Raw genomic sequence first — 13337 nt, 5'->3', positions numbered from 1 at the left:
AGAGATGCCGACGCGCTGTCACAGCGCCCCGGGAGCTCACAGAGCTGGTTTGGCACACGCCGGACAGCGGGGAGGTGTGCTATTTACATCGAGCGCACCCCAACAGCGTGGGCTCCGGGTGCGCGCGGGCGCGCACACACACGCATACACACACACACACACACACACACACACACACACCCCGGCGTTTCTGCGTCGGAACCCTTCGTGCGATCCGGCACCCAGCTTGATTTCAGCGCGGGCGGGAAACAGGTGTGTCCCCGGGGTAAACCTGTTTCCCTAATCTCGGGGACTCCCACTCCATTCCTCCGGCCGCGGGTAGGGGGTGGGAATGTGCACCAGGTGGGAGAGGAGAGCAGGACTTCGCTGCCTTGGGTTTCATTCTGCGGCGCGCTTTTGTGATGCTGCTAGAAAAGAAAGGAGGAAGGGTAAGGGAGAAAGGCGGAGAGGCTGGGATTCCGGGGCGCCGCTCCGGCGTCTCCCTCGGCGCTTCTGTGCCAGACCCGCTCCCAGATTCCCCGCCTGCCAGCCGCTCACAGCCGGGGCTTTCCCGCCGCCTCCTTGCCCAGGCGCCTTCCCGGGAAACCCCACCCGCGGCCGTGCGCCGAGCCAGGGAATCCCGGCAAACTCGCTGCCCGCGCCGGGGGCGTTGGAGCCCCTGCCGGGCGGGCGCCCGCACCGCAGCGCAGCCTCGGGAGAACACACGGACCCCGGCAGGGGGCTCTCGGAGATGGCGTGGGACCCCAGGGACTCCCTTTGCGCGCGCGAGCGCACACACACACACGCGCGCGCGCGCGCGCGCGCGCGTACACACAAGCACGGCCCGCAGGAAGACAGACAGGACCTCCGGCGACAGCTTGCAGCGCTGCCGGGCGCATGAGCCGCCGCTACTCACTCGAGAGTCGGCCGGTCGGTCCGTCGCTGAAAGTGGAGAGGCGGTAGTGGGGACCTCGGAGGTGCGAGGGTAGTTAGGAACCGCCTGGGGAGGCAGCCTCGGTCCAGCGGGCGAAATCAGTGAATGAGGCTGTGAGTCAAGCTGAACTCTTCCCCCCACCCCTCGCCTGTCACCCAAGCCTCTCCAAACAGACCCAGACGCACAAGACGCGCCCGGAGCGGAGCAGCAGAGGGCGCAGGCGCGCGGGCAGCCGCCCTGCCCAGCCGGAAGGCAGAGAGCCACTCGGCTGCCCTTCACCTGAGAGGCAGGGGAGGGCGAGGAGCCTGAGGGTTCAGGACTCCAGAAAAGTCAGCTGACGAGGCAAAGAGCCCACTCGAAATATAGCAAGCATTTCCGTTCTTATTCCTCGAGGTGGGCACCCACCATATCCCAGGGACTATAGCAGTTTCTGGAGACCAAAGAGGAACAGGACAAGAATCTCTGGACTGTGAAACCTCCTTCCGGTGAAAGAAATACCCCCTGTAAGTAGCCTAAAACAACGCGGTAAATTCTATGCAGGGTGATACTGGAGAACTTAACGTCCATTGTTAACCAATTAGACCTTCACTTCCAGGCAGAAGGAAAAGGCATGTGCAAAGGGCCAGGGGCCTGGCCCCGGTTCTGCAAGGAAATAAGCAGATGGTTCACAGGATGATGATTGCTGGGGTGGGGCAAAGGACTGGAAAGAAAGAGTGGCAGAATAGGAAAGGTCAGCACGGGCTTCATCTGTCCTGTGCTGTTGGTCCTGAAGAGCCAATGACCTGCTGATTTGCTCACCAGAAAGCTGGTCCTGGCAGTGGTAGATGAGTGGAGGCTGCAGGGAGGGTATGGAGACAAGTTGAGAGGTGATCTCTGAGCAAAATATGACTGGGCAGTAGCCAGGGCATGGAGGAGAGGGAACTGCTTGAAAACACTAACCCAGTAGAAGTGGCCAGACTTGGAAGCCGATGTAATCTGGAGGCTGAGAAAATGGGCCAATGTAGGATGTCTCTCAAGTTTGACACTTGGGTAACTGGGTGAATGAAAAGAAAAACACAGGAAGAGGAACTTGCGCTTAGGGGAGAGATATTTTTCCCTCCAGATGTGTTGACTTTGAAATGCCTTTGGGGCATCTGACTGTACATGTCCCATACACAGTTGGACATATGCCACACAGGCAGTTGGGATTAGGGACATGGATTAGGAGACATCAGCCCGAAAGCAGCATGAGGTGAATAAGGAAGATCATGCAGGAGATCTGAGGAGAGGTGGGCTAAGGACAGAGCCCTGGGGACATCACCATCTAAGAGCTGGAGAGGAAGGGAGTTCCCATTGTGGCTCAGCGGTAATGAAGCTGAATAGTATCCATGAGACGCAGGTTCAATTACTGGCCTTGCTCAGTGGGTTAAGGATTTGGCATTACAGTGAACTGTGGTGTAGGTCACAGAAGCGGCTTGGATCCCAAGTGGCTGTGGCTATGGTGTAGGCTGGCAGCTGCAGCTCTGATTCAACCCCTAGCCTGGAAACCTCCATATGCCGCAAGTGCAGCCCTAAAAAGGCAAAAAAAAAAAAATAAATAAAAGGGGAACTGTAGAGGAAAACAGCTAAGAAGGAAGATTACAAGCAATGGTCAGAGAGATCTGTGAAGAATCAGAAAAGAACAAGTGTCACCAAAGCCAAAGGAAACTTGAACAAGAGAGTGTTCAAAACAAAAAGCCAAAAAAAAAAAAATAGAGGAGTGTTCGGATACATCGCAGGCTGCTGAGAAGCCAAATAGGATGATGACTGAAAAGAGTCCATTAGCTTCAGCAAGTAGAAAAACACTGTCGAACTTTGACAGAGATTCTGTCCTGTTCATCTTTGGGTCCCAGAACTTGCTCTGGTCCCTGGGATATGGCAGGTGCCCACCACACCAAATAAAAGAATGGAAATACTTTCTTGATTCCGAGTGGGCCAGTGAGGGAAGGGAGTGGTTCAGCAATGATCAGTGACTATGCTGGCCATTGCTGCCATGCCACAGCCATTCAGGGGCCCCTGGCCCCATCCAGTGAGAGCGCTGTGTCCACTTTACAAGCCCAATGAGTGTAGAGAGTGTAGAGAGATTTAGTAACTGGGTAAAGGCAGTGAGCTAGTCTCTGGATAATAAAAAGTCTGTGCTCCCTAATACTTGATTCCCCAGGGATGGCTAAAATAAGCTTTTAATCTGCTTTAAAAAATCATTTTACTCCAAACCAGAATTTGTTTTATTTTTGGATAGAGAAATAAGCTTCCACTCACTGTTTCTTATAGTGTTTTACATGACAATTTGGAAGTTCCAAGAATATTAAATTATTTATTCTCTTAGGAGAGCCTATTTAATACTGGAAAGCATCATAGGATAGTGAAGAGTATGGAAGCAACTTGAATTTTCATCCTGGCTCAGTTATCGTGGCCATGAACAATTTATTCGACTATTCTTTTTTGTCATTGGCCACACCCAGGCATGTGGAAGTTCCCAAACCACAGCAGTGACAACACCAGATCCTTAACTTGCTGAGCCACCAGGGAACTCCTTATTTGACTATTATTTATCTTAATTTCCTTATTTGTAAAATAGGGACAAGATTCCCCACTAGAAACTGCCAAGAGGATAGATGAAATGACGTAGTTGAGACATTCAGCCTATGCCTTAATGCGCAGAAGAGCCAATAAACATTTGTGCCCTTCTCAGAGAGTCCTGGATGTGAGATGTACATACTAGAAAATGTGCTATGTAAAGTCAATCTTTCTTTTGCTGGGGAAAGAAAAAAAAAGTCCATGCTCTTAACTCTGACTCTATCCCATTTCCCTTGTAATCATATCACAGCTTGACTTTTCAACACATTTTGTATCTGTTAACTATCTCACTTTAGTCCAACAACCACCCTATGTACAAGTGATGCTTACAGAACAAAATAAGTCAGCTGATACCACAGAGTCCATGTTGAGACAGCACTGATCTGGCAGCTGCCAAAATGACCAATCAAACAGGGCAAAGATTCTGATACCACAGAGTCCATGTTGAGACAGCACTGATCTGGCAGCTGCCAAAATGACCGATCAAACAGGGCAAAGATTCATTCATTCCTCACCCCCTGCCCCAGCCCCTCTTCTTGAGATCTCTGTCAAGCCCACTGCCACTCTTCCACAAACAAGAAATATGATTCCAGCTGCCACCCTTGCCCAGATTTTTGCTCTGTGGCATTTCCTGTACCTGATTATTCCTCTGAGCTTATTCTGGATCAAAACAGAATCGATCTGCCTCCTATTACATCCTTCTAAGCTCTGTGGCCCATTCTCTCATGTCAGACTCAGCCTCAGACATCAGTTGTTCTGCGGCAAATTCAATCTGTCACACCAGATGCCTGCAGAGGGCTTCCCTGCTGAAAGTCAAATAATCATGTTCCTTCCACACACTGTGTTTATTCATGGTCAATTACCATAGTTACACTAGAAACAATTCTAAGAACCTGTAGATTTTTGGGGGGGGCCACTAATAGAAATATCATGATTTATAGACAGACTTCAAGAGGTGCAGCTAGCTACCCATATAGGAAACAAGAAGAAAACATTTAGCTACAGACATTTCTTGTGCTTTTCCCTTGCATAGTAAACTGTGACTCTGGGAAAGGCCAGGGGCACCTCCATCAGTCCTAATCTTCAGATTCATAGAAAGAAATGAACTTGCTTCATGGGGTTCTGCTACAGCCATGGCTTTTTTCACACGGTATGAAAGAGGTCAGTTGCCAGGATCCCGCTCCTGCCTTATTAAGTATATGGAGAGAGGAAGCACGTGACTAAAAACTGTCTTCAGGAGTTCACATTGTGGCTCAGCGGAAACAAATCTGACCAGCATCCATGAGGATGCAGGTTCGATCCCTGGCCTCGCTCATGGGTTAAGGATCTGGCGTAGGGTTGCAGATGCGGCTCAGATCCCACATTGCTGTGGCTGTGGTGTAGGCCGGCAGTTACAATTCCTATTTGACCCCTAGCCTGGGAACCTCCATATGCCGAGGGTGTGGCCCTAAGAAGACTAAAATAAAATAAAATAAAAATAAATAAATAAAAACTCACTTCAAGTTTCCATATGTGCTGATGCTTCTTCTATGTCACTAGTCAGTCTAATTTACACACAAATTGCTTCTTTCCCAATCTCCATATAATAAGATGGTAGCCTTTGGAATTGCCTGTGGGCTTAAAATCTAGCTGCTTCCTAGAAAGGGGCAGGGAAAGCCAAGGAGACCCCTTTCTCCATTCCTTTCCCTTTTTCCTTAAGAGGGTTTAATTCAGAGGACTCCCAGACTCAAGAACTGGGTTTTGGTCTAGAATATTTTCCGAGCTTAAAATACAATACATAGGAGTTCCATGGACTTGGAAAACAGACTTGTGGTTGCCAAGGGGGAGGGGAAGGGAGTGAGATGGACTGGGAAGCTGGGGTTAATAGATGCAAACTATTGCTTTTAGAATGGACAAGCAATGAGATCCTGCCGTATAGCACTGGGAACTATATCTAGTCACTTACGATGGAGCATGATGGAGGATGATGTGAGGAAAAGAATATATATATGTATATGTGACTGGGTCACTTTGCTGTACTGTAGGAAATTGATAGAACACTGTAAACCAGCTATAATAGAAAAAATGAAAATCATTTAAAAAAATACATAGGAATCCACATTGTGGCTTAGTGGGTTAAGAACTGACTAGTGGAGTTCCCATCATGGCTCAGTGGTTAACAAATCCGACTAGGAACCATGAGGTTGTGGGTTCGATCCCTGGCCTTGCTCAGTGGGTTAAGGATCCGGCGTTGCCATGAACTGTGGTGTAGGTTGCAGACGCAGCTTGGATCCCAAGTTGCTGTGGCTCTGGTGTAGGCCGGTGGCTACAGCTCCGATTAGACCCCTAGCCTGGGAACCTCCATATGCTGCGGGAGCGGCCCAAGAAATGGCAAAAATAAAAGACACACACACACACACACACACACACACACACACGCGCGCGCGCACACACACACACACACATACACACACACACACAAAGAACCTGACTAGTAACCATGAGGATGTGGGTTTGATCCCTGGCCTCATCAGTGGGTTAAGGATCCAGGGTTGCCATGATATTTTCAAATATCCAATACAGTATTATTAATGATAAGGTACGTCACAGACATAGCTCAGATCCTAAGTTGCTGTGGCTGTGGTGTAGGCCGGCAGCTGCAGCTCCAATTCGCCCCCTAGCCTGGGAACTTCCATATGCTGTGGATGCAGCCCTAAAAAAAGCAAAAATAAATAAATAAGAATACAATCCATAGTTGCTACCACTCTAATTGAATTAGGTTTTTGTTTTTGTTTTAGCAGCACCCTAGCATGCGAAAGTTCCCAGGCCAGGGATCAAAACCGCACCACAGCAGTGACCCAACTACTGCAACAATCCCTAACCCACTGACATGGGAACTGTGGTGTTGGTTCTCAAAGAGGGGATAAGTTGTATCTTTAAGGTAATCTTTTATACTTATTTATAAAATTGAAATACAGCTTTCTTCACAGACCCTGAAGATTTATCTAGATTGTTAGCCTCTGTGACATGAATTGCATCTCTATTCTTGATTCAGAAAAGGTAGTTTATGATATGACTGATTTCCTCAATTTCTTTTCTTTTTATTTAATTTATTTTTATTGAGATATGATTGACATATTACATTGTATTTATTTCATATGTACAATATACTGATTTCATATTCTATGTATATATTGCAAAATGATCACCACCACAAGTCTACATATAGTTAAGAAAATTTTTTTCTTGTGATGAGAATGTTTAAGGTCCACTCCCAGAGTTTGTTCCTATTGTGGCTCAGTGGGTTGAGAACCTGACATAGTGTCTGTGAGGTTGAAGGTTTCATCCTGGCCTTACTCAGTGGATTAAGGATCAGGCCTTGCCGCAAGCAGGTGCAGCTCGAATCCCACATCTGTAGCTGTGATATAGACCAGCAGCTGCAGCTCCGATTCAACCCCTAGCCCAGGAACTTCCTATGCCACAGGTGCAGTGATATAAAGAAGAAAAAAAAAAAAAAAGGTCTCCTCTCTTAGCAATTTTCAAATATCCAATACAATATTATTAATGATAAGGTTATAAGGTAAACTCATAACAGAACGTGGCATTTACACCTGACTTAGAAGTAAATTTCAAGGTGGGTGAAAGAGCAGAAGGACAGACCTGGCCCTGGGATACAGTGCATTCAGGCAATCACTCCTGCCCTGTGGTTTGAATATGATGACCAACGGTGATAATGTTAGCATTGCAAGTTCCCAACCCAGGGAACCACAGTTCTGTGAACACTTGGACACTCGGTCACCCTCAGCCGAACAAGAGGGCAGTGACTCGGCGAAGCAGCCAGGACAAGAAGACAACAAACACTGTATCAACCAGGACCTTCTAGAAACTGCCACCAAGTCCCTTAATGAAAAAAATGTCAGGAGTTCCCGTTGTGGCGCAGTGGTTAACAAATCTGACTAGGAACCATGAGGTTGCAGGTTTGATCCCTGGCCTCGCTCAGCAGGTTAAGGATCCAGCGTTGCCATGAGCTGTGGTGTAGGTCGCAGACACAGCTCGGATCCGGCATTGCTGTGGCTGTGGTGTAGGCCGGTGGCTACAGCTCCGATTGGACCCCTAGCCTGGGAACCTCCGTATGCTGCAGGTGCAGCCCTAGAAAAGACAAAAAAGAAAAAATGTCAGATACTCCAAGGCTAGTCATGAGGAGAAAATTCCCTGTGAAGAAGAGACATCTGTCCCCAGACATTTACATTCCCTCGAAAGATTTTCATAATTATCTCCGCTGCCACCTGGGCCTAGGAAAAGAAAACAATGAGAGACGCTCTGCCAGGGCCCTCAGCATCTCTGCGCATTCTCTGTGGGTGTACTGAAAATGCAAGGCACCGAGGCCGATGCTCAAGGTTGTGTTTGCAACTAGCAGCCTTGAGGGGTGATGTAACCTTTACATCCAAACAAAGAGCAGGCTTGGTTCTGCTGGCGGCAGAGCAGCCCCCTAAGGCCAATGCTCCATAACTACGGACTCCATCACCCATGGGGCTTAGAGGGGAACAGGAGTAGACTTCAGCCTGACACTCAGCCTACTGCTTTTGCATGAGGGACAACATACATTGTCTCTGATTCTGCAGTTTCTCCTCAGCAGGATCCGTGAGGCAGTAGCAGGCTAACTTGGTAGTTTAGGAGGAGCTTGAAATCCTAGACCCTACAGGGTTCTTGTGAGGCATCACAAGCTGTTAACATTCTGGCCCAGCTTCTCTTTCACTCTATAGTACAGCAGCTGGGCCAAGGCCTGAGGGGTTTTTTTGGTCGTCTATATGGCGACACCTGCGGCATATAGAAGTTCCCAGATCAGAGATCAAATTTGAGCCACAGCAGCAACTTACACAGCTGCAGCAATGCTGGATCCTTAACCCACTGCACCACAGAAGGAACTCCCAAAGCCTGAGCTTTTTTTTTTTTTTTTTTTCCTGGCTTTTTAGGGCCACACCCCCAGTATATGGAAGTTCCCAGGCTAGGGGTCTAATCGAAGCTAGAGCTGCTGGCCTCTGCCACAGCCGCAGCAACACCAGACCCAAGCCACATCTGCAAGCTACACCGCAGCTCACAGCAATGCCAGATCTTTAACCCACTGAGAGAGGCCAGGGATCGAACCCACATCCTCATGGATATTTGTCAGATTCGTTTCTGCTGAGCTATGGTGGGAACTATGGCCTGAACTTTTAAACAGAGCTTTCTTTAAGCCTAACAACCAGTAAAAGAAAATAAATGCATGAGATAACATGAAACTGAGTTAGATACGGTTGAGGGGCACACAGCATGCAGCCCCAACATTTCTATTCTTTCTTGAGTGGCAGGGTCTGAAAAGCAAAGCAAGCACCAAAACTACATTTCCTTGACTCCTTTGCAGATGAGGTCCTGGATTAGAATGAATACAGGCTTACAAGTTTTGGAAGGTGGCAGAGGCATGCACCACAGCCTTTACGGCTATCTTATGCCAGCAAGCAAGTCATGGAGGTGTTATATTTCTATGTCAGCCCTTAGTTGTCAGTTTCTGGATGTCAAGAGGCAGTTGCAGCATTGATTTGGGGGGTTTTTGTTGTTTTGGTTTTGGTTTTTTGCTTTTTAGGGCTGTACTCAAGGCATATGGAAGTTCCCAGGCTAGGGGTTGAATCAGATCTGTAGCTGCTGCCTTACACCACAGCCACAGCAATATGGGATCCAAGCCGTGTCTTCGACCTACACCACAGCTCACAGCAACACCAGATCCCTGACCCACTGAGCGAGGCCAGGGATTCATCCCGTGTCCTCATGAGTACTAGTCGGCTTCATTTCGACTGCGCCGCAGCGGGAACTCCAGTTACAGTGTTGCATCTCTGGATTTACCACAACAGGGCATCTTGAAGTCAGAAGACCAGTGAAGACTTTGGATTCCCACCCTCCAAATTCTGGCAGGTGGACCAGCTTCCCCGAAAGGAGAGATCTGCCATTCTAAGAGTCTTGCCTGGGCACCCAACCTAAAGACCAGCCCTTCCAGAGATTCTTAAACTCACAGCTTCCTGTGGTGAAACCCTTTCTGGCCTGGAAGCCAGGAGTGGTTTCTCTGGGCAAAAAGCAATACATGAGGAGTTCCCACTGTGGCACAACAGGATTGGCAGCATATTGGGAGCACTGCAACTCAGGTTTGATCCCTGGCCCAGCACAGCAGGTTAAGGATCCAGCGTTGCCACAGCTGAGGCTTCAGTCAAGACCGTGTCTCAGATCTGATCCCTGGCCTGGGAATTCCATATGCCATGCGGTGACCAAAAAAGAGGAAGGAAAAAAACAGCAATACATGGGTTAGTCAGCTTGTAAATCAGGGCCACTCCTCCACAGTTTGGGGTCCCTCTACAGAAGAAGTCCCTTTGGGTATCCCTTTGGGGATGACCTTGAACTCTCTGGAAGCATCTCAGAATCTGGATCGAGAGGGCAAAGCCAAGAGAAAGCTGGAATTCCTCTCGCCTTCTCACCTTCTGGATTTCCATTTCCTGGCTGAGAACATGCTTCTTCCCTAGATGACTAGAAAGTTTCGGATTTCAGAGGTGACCTGAAGGGGAGGTGATCTCATTCCAGGGTATATAAGAATAATTAAGATAGTATGAGGGGTTCCCATCATGGTACAGTGGAAACAAATCCGACTAGGAACCATAAGGTTGTGGGTTTAATCCCTGGCCTCATTCAGTGGGTCCAGGGTCCAGCGTTGCCATGAGCTGTGGTGTAGGTCGCAGATGCAGCTCAGATCTGGCATTGCTATGGCTGTGGTGTAATCCAGCAGCTGTGGCTCTGATTAGACCCCTAGCCTGGGAACCTCCATATGCAGTGGGTTCGGCCCTGGAAAAAAAAAAAAAAAGGTAATATGAAACGACACAATCACTGCAGCGACAGACAAAGCAGACTTCGTGTCTTTACATTTATAGGAAAGGACCTGAAGCTCAGGCGGTTATAAGGCCCAGTTCTATTGCCTGGGGGACAGCACAATCCTTGTCACTTCCCCATGTCTGTCCAAGGTCTGTGTCCTCTGTGGGACAGCTAGAGCAGAGTGGGTCAGAACAAAGAGTCCACAACAAACTAACCCTCTTTCACCTCTATGGTCATGTGAGTGCATGGGTGTCGCTCAGACATATTTCATCACAAGAAACTTCCTTAATTCTAAAATACACCATTATTGGAGTTCCCGTGGTGGCTCAGCAGAAACGAACCTGACTAGTGTCCATGAGGACGCAGGTTCAATCCCTGGCCTCGCTCAGCGGGTTAAGGATCCGGTGTTGCCATGAGCTCTGGTGTAGGTCAAAGATTCGGCTCGGATATGGCATTGCTGTGACTGTGGCATAAGCTAGTGGCTACAGCTCCTATTTAACCCCTAGCCTGGAAACCTCCATATGCTACTGGTGTGGTCCTAAAAAGACAAATATAAATAAATAAATAAATAAATAAATAAATAAATAAATAAATAAATATAAAAATAAAATACACCTTTATTGTACATACGACTAAGTAGGAAAAAAAAGTACTGCCTGTTAGATGAGGACATATCTTAACAAGTGATTTAACCTTAATGATTAAAGAGAGAAAAAGAAAACTCTGTTGCCAAACTATCTAAATTTTAACTCTGGCTCTTCCTTTTTTTTTTTTTTCCCCCTTATTTTTGGCCACACTCGTGGCATATGGAAGTTCCCAGGCCAGGCATTGGATCTGAGCTATAGCTGCAGCCACACCAGATTCTTAACCCACTACACTGGGCCTAGGGATCGAATCCACATCTCTGCAGAGAACCGAGCTGCTGCAGTTGGATCCTTAACCTACTGTGCCACAGCAGGAATACCTAGCTCTGCCACTTATGGTGGTATCGCCTCAGGCAATTTATTAAACCTCTCTGCCTCAGTTTCCAAGTCGGGGTTATTCACAGTATCCATCTCACAGGGTTGTTGTAAGCAGAAAATGGGATAACGTAGGCAAAACACTTACAGAAGGGTCTGGACCAAGGTTGGGACTAGTATGTGTTAGCCATTGTCCTCGTTACACATTGCTGCCTTTTGTGTTCGTCTTATTCATGTGTTTCCATCACTGATTATCAGAGGGCAGGGGATCTGGAATCCTCTATTTCACCCAAACCACACATTGATCTAGGATTAGCTCCTATCAGGAAATTAAGTTTAAACCGATGAAACATCACATATCCTTTGGGGTCCAATATTTGGTAGTTTTGTTTGTTTTGTTTCACTTTGTATCTTTCTAATGTAGAAATCCTTCCTCCTTCGTACCCGCACCACCATGCAAATATCTACAAAAGTTAAACAATAATTACCTCTCGTTTATCATATTAGGACTGACTGTGTATCTTACAGACATTATTTTATCTTCCCTTTTACAAGAGGAGGGAGCTGAGGATCTGATACGATTATCAACTTGCCCTAAATCATTCAGCTTAGACAATGTGAGAGTTCCCTGCTGGCTCAGCAGGTTAAGGATCCAAGTTGTCACTGCTGTGGCACAGGTTCAGTCCCTGGCCCAGGAACTTCTGCATGCTGCCGATGAGGCTGAAAAAAAAAGTATGGATATAAAAAAGAACAAAATAATGCCATTTGCAGCAACATGGATAGAACTAGAGACGCTCATACTGAATAAAGTAAGTCAGAAAGACAAAGACAAATACCATATGATATCACTTATATCTGGACTCTGATATATGGCACAAATGAACCTTTCCACAGAAAAGAAAATTATGGACTTGGAGAATAGTTTGTGGTTGCCAAGGGGGAGGGGGAGGGAGTGGGATGGACTGGGAATTTGGGGTTAATAGATGCAGACTATTGCCTTTGGAATGGATTAGCAGTGAGATCCTGCTGTGTAGCACTGGGAACTACGTATAGTCACTTATGATGGAGCATGATAATGTGAGAAAAAAGAATGTATGCATGTATGTATAACTGGGTCACCATGCTATACAGTAGGAAAAAAATGGTATTTGGGAAATAACAAATAAAAAAAAAGTATGGATAGAGAGATTCAAACCCAGATCTGCCACCTTCCACAACCTACTCTCCAAGCCACCATGCTATATTTTCTCCCAGTTGGGATTTACATAATTTTTAAAAACTCATCTATGATGAAGATGAAGCATGTCTCTATAGTGAAATACTGAAGTGGATTAAAGGATGAAGCAGTCTAAATACAAACAAGGCGTGCTATCGCTTTTGAATAAAATTACAAAACAAGCTACCCATAGAACTATCATCTCTATAATGACTTGGAATTCAGGCTTTTGGGGGGCTGTCCAACCTTTCCGTCACTAGCAGTGGTTTCATTCCCAACTTGAGACTTCTCCCCAGCCTCCTCTGCTTTCCTTTCCTTTACTCGGGAACTTGAGCATCACCCATCAAGCTCACAGTCAGAACGCCCATCCTTCAGAATGCTGCTGCCCACCTGCCACCGAAAGGCTGAGAATAACTGGTCAGCTGGGGAGAGACCCTGGCCTCATTCCCTCAGAGCTAGTCTTGCAGAGGGAGATGAAATCAACCCTGACATCCTGAGATCCTGAGAGCAGAATTTTTTGTTTTGTTTTTTGTTTTTGCTTTTTAGGGCTGTACCCGCGGCACAGGGAGGTTCCCAGGCTAGGGGTCCAATCGGAGCTACAGCTGCCAGCCTACGCCACAGCCACAGCAACACGGGATCCGAGCTGCATCTGTGACCTACACCACAGCTCACGAAAGCAGAAGATCCTTAACCCGCTGAGCAAGGCCAGGGATCGAACCTGCAACCTCATGGTTCCTAGTCGGATTCGTTTCCGCTGTGCCACAATGGGAACGCCCAGAATTTAAAA

The 13337-nt window shown here is 47.4% G+C and overlaps 1 protein-coding gene across 1 annotated transcript in view; it reads right to left on the bottom strand.

Moving 5' to 3' along the window:
• SLCO5A1 (solute carrier organic anion transporter family member 5A1) overlaps positions 1 to 291 on the bottom strand; it is a 141450-nt gene extending 141159 nt beyond the window's left edge. The window contains exon 1 of the mRNA XM_047782862.1: positions 181 to 291. The gene's annotated coding sequence lies outside the window, so the exon portion shown is untranslated. The remainder of the gene's footprint in view (positions 1 to 180) is intronic.
• Positions 292 to 13337: the final 13046 nt, after the last annotated feature.

Source organism: Phacochoerus africanus, chromosome 6 (genome assembly GCF_016906955.1).
Source record: "Phacochoerus africanus isolate WHEZ1 chromosome 6, ROS_Pafr_v1, whole genome shotgun sequence".
NCBI classification, from domain to species: Eukaryota; Metazoa; Chordata; class Mammalia; order Artiodactyla; family Suidae; genus Phacochoerus; species Phacochoerus africanus.
This window is presented reverse-complemented; position numbering and strand designations above follow the sequence as displayed.